The following is a 4,172-nucleotide window of genomic DNA, read 5'->3' on the forward strand; positions in this document are numbered from 1 at the left end:
TGAAATTTTTTCCGTTTCCAATTACACATGTGATTGATCCAATCACCTTTGTGATTGAAACTGAATAATTTTGAGAAGTGGAAAGAGCGAAAAGAGAACAAGAGAATAGGTATTTATTCAACAATGTATGATGGAGAGATCAGTCTGTGGAAGTAACTCGTAACGAACGGTTGGGTTTTTGTTTTTCGCGTAAATTGAAAACCATGATTGGCGACATTCTGTCTGCTGCATTCAAAATGTGTGCATAAATATTTTGAACGCAACAACAAATCATAGCAAAGGGTTGAAATAAATAAAGTGTGCAACAACAAACGACCACGTGGTAAAGGTTTGAAAAAAATATAGTAGAGAACGCATTTGAAATTACCTGTGTTTGTGTTTTGTGGTATTGTAAAATTGGAAAACAATCTACGTTTATTAAAGGTAAGAAATTGTGAAATGTGAATACCGTTTTCCATTGAAGCCTGTTTACATTAAACGGACTAAAATAATATATTTTTTATTCATTTCTTTTAGTGACCAATATTATTTCGTGAAATTGACCAATCAATCCCATCAACTCCATCATTTTATCAAATATATAAGAATATGCTTGCAATAAAAAAGTGGGTACCGTATTGATCTTTTAAAATTATAAATTTTTTTACTCCTAGTTTTCTTAAAACCAAGAGCGGTATGGGTTTGTTGGAAGATTCGCCTTGAAGTTGCGAAGTGGCGTTGGCATTAAATTGCATTTTTATTTTACCTGCCTTTTGCAGTTTGAACCCAAGTAGAGAGCAGTATATCTGGTATATAAACTAATGAGCTGAATTATGTAATGGTAAAAAGTTCTTTCTTTTAGATTTAAAAATATGAAAAATATCCGAAAATAATAAAAATATGTATTTTTCATTTATAATTTTTTCTATTTCCAGAATTTGCAAAGTATCATCAATATAATATCAAATATTACATTGCTTTCCCATTATTTTTGTCTTTGATTGGTTCAAATTTTAATAGACGATTTCAATGTGTGGATTTGGAAAGGAATTGTTACTAAAATTAAATTACCGAGCTCCTTAATACATCTTTTTATGCTAAAAGACTACAACTGCAAAAGAAGATTATAAATCTGCAACCTGGAACTAAGAATTGAACTTGATATTCTATGCAGGTAATGTTTAACAAAATTAACTTTTAATTGAACAAAATTAAATTCGAATTATTCTGTTTTTTTTTTTCAGAAAAACTTATTTAGCTTACAGACTGCTGATTTATTGGAAATCTAAGCGCATCTACATATTAGAAGGAACATGCTGACATGGTTATTATGATAAGGAAGTGAATGATTTATATAGTTTTTTTTCACCCTATACTTGTTATTTATAATAATTGTATTTGTAAGTTATGTTAGAACAAAACACAAATGACAAGAACAAAATTTATTTGTCTATTTCATAATTCAAAAAATAATAATATATTAAATATGTTTTATAAGAAACACATATTTTCTTTTATTTCAAATAAAACTAAATACGATTTTGGGGTCGCAATATATAATTTTTTTGATCGAAATTTATAGCCAATTTCAATTAATTATTTAATTGAATGAATCAAATAGTTGATTGATTTTTGTCGCGAAATTAATTAAAATTTTAATTGATTCAATTAAAACTGTGATTGAATTTTATGTAAAAAATCAATCACGTTTTTAATTGATTCAATCACACAATTAATTGATTCCGTGACAAAAGTCAATTAAATTTTTAATTGAAAATCGTGTTGGTTTTCAATCAAAATGGGTGATTGATACTATCATTTTCGTGATTGAAGACATTTCAATTAAAAAAATGATTGAATCCGCGATTTTCGTGATTGAAATCAAAAAAAAATTTTTTGTGTGTAGGTCCATAACGGTCTATAGTTATATATGGCCCTCAGATAAATCGATCCCCAATCACACAAAAATTGGTCCATATCAAGTTCATAATTGTATATAGCCCCCATATAAGCGACCCCCATATTTCAATTCTGGCTCTCTATGTACAAAAAGTCCATATCGATTCGTAATTATTTGTAGACTTAACTATACATAACTTTTTTGTCTAATATATACCATGTATGGACTAAATCACAATTTAGAAAACGATGTTAAGAAGTTTTAAGATACCACAACCCAAGTAATTCGATTGTGGATGACAGTCTTTCGTAGAAGTTTCTACGCAATCCATGGTGGTGGGTACATAAGATTCGGCCTGGCCGAACTTGTTTTAACATACTAACATTGTGTTCCACCCTAGTGCATTAGCCGACTTAAATTTTGAGTCTATAGATTTTGTAGAAGTCTATCAAATTCTGTCCAGATCGAGTGATATGTAAATGTATGTATTTGGGACAAACCTTTATATAAGCCCGACTTTAGACTTTCCTTACTTGTTTTTTGCTGGGTTAGTGGCCAATTTTGAAGTATTTCTCAGTATGTTCTTTGGCGAACGTAATGTTGCAACAAAACACTAATGGAGGCTTTGAGAGTTTCATATGCAGGCACCGTATCTAAAATACTTAATTCCTCTGAGAATCTTTAAAAATTATGGGATTCATGAATTTTTAAATGACTGAAGGTAAAGTAAAAATTTAATTTTACGTAATATACGTTGTATTTTCACATATATATGAAAACACGGATATAGATCGTTCAGACTATAAGTTTATTCGCCAATCGCTACGAATTTTCGGCGGTAACTAAATAATCGATTATGCCGTCGAACATAACTTATAGCGTGGCCAACATCTGGAATATGTCTCGAAATATTGAACACTTGCATTTCATGCTTTGGCGAGAAATTTAAGATTCCCCGAGAACTCAACCAAATATGGTTTCTATAAATCAAAAATCTTATGTAGTCTCCGTATGTTGAGATTTCGACATCAACTACGGGAATCTAACAATTTTAACCAACCTTTTTGAGGTGTACAGGTCTTCGCAGTTTCTCAGTTTGAAAGGTTTCGCTGTATATGATTCATGGTAGTGAGAGTTTGAGATTCGTTATTTTTAATATCTTTATATGACCAAAAATAAATTCCAGATAAATAGGAAGGACATTGCAGATTTAATATGCTCAATAAGTTAAATCAGGGACAGTCTAATTGGGAAAACAGTAGATCAATTTGAATATTTCTCGTATGATATTTCCATTACAACATACACCTAGACCAAAATATGCCATCTCCGCCTGTCAGATATATATTGAAGGTTACGGAAATTCGGATCTATTCAGAGAAGAAACACGTATAGATAGACTTGTTTTGATTGGTATTTCGGAATTTTCTTTTCAGTGTCATAATAATAACAAGTATATACGGCCGTAAGTTCGGCCAGGCAGAATCCTATGTACCCTCCACCATGGATTGCGCAGAAACCTCTACTAAAGACGGTCATCCACAATTAAATTATCTGGATTGCGGCCAATGGCAAGGCATCTTAAAACTTTTTAACATCATCTTCTAAATTGTAAGTTAGTCCATATGTTATTAAACAAAAAAAAAAAAAAAACGATAAAATGCGTATATAATTCAGTTTGACAACAATTTCTATAGAAAAAAAAATGACAACATTTTCTATAAAAATAAAATTTTGACAAAATTTTGATAGAAATAAAATTTTGGTAGATTAGTTTTGGCGATATGGACCAATTTTTATGTTATTGGCGATCGGCTATATATAATTATAGACCGATATGGAACAATTTTTGCATGGCTGTTAGCGGCAATATACTAGCGCAATGTACCAAATTTCAACCGAATCGGATGAATTTTGCTTCTCCAAGAGGCTCCGGAGGTCAAATCTGGGGATCGATTTATATGGGGGCTTTATATAATTATGGACCGATATGGACCAATTTTTGCATGGCTGTTAGATACCATATAGTAACACCACGTACCAAATTTCAACCGGATCGGATGAAATTTGCTTCTTTAAGAGGTTCCGCAAGCAAAATCTGGGGGGTCGGTTTATATGTGGGCTATACGTAAAAGTGGTCCGATATGGCCCATTTGCAATACCATCAGACCTACATCAATAACAACTACTTGTGCCAAGTTTCAAGTCAATAGCTTATTTCGTTCGGAAGTTAGCGTGATTTCCACAGACGGACGGATAGCCGGACAAACGGACAGACGGACGGACATAGCCA

General features: G+C 31.7%; 1 long non-coding RNA gene across 1 annotated transcript; it reads left to right on the forward strand.

The window, feature by feature from the left end:
• On the forward strand, nucleotides 1-1,491 carry LOC142242897 (uncharacterized). The gene is made up of 2 exons (XR_012724239.1): nucleotides 1-820; nucleotides 915-1,491. It is a non-coding gene; the product is annotated as an uncharacterized LOC142242897 (long non-coding RNA).
• The last annotated feature ends 2,681 nt before the right edge of the window (nucleotides 1,492-4,172 follow it).

This window comes from Haematobia irritans, chromosome 1, assembly GCF_050003625.1.
Source record: "Haematobia irritans isolate KBUSLIRL chromosome 1, ASM5000362v1, whole genome shotgun sequence".
NCBI lineage: Eukaryota > Metazoa > Arthropoda > Insecta > Diptera > Muscidae > Haematobia > Haematobia irritans.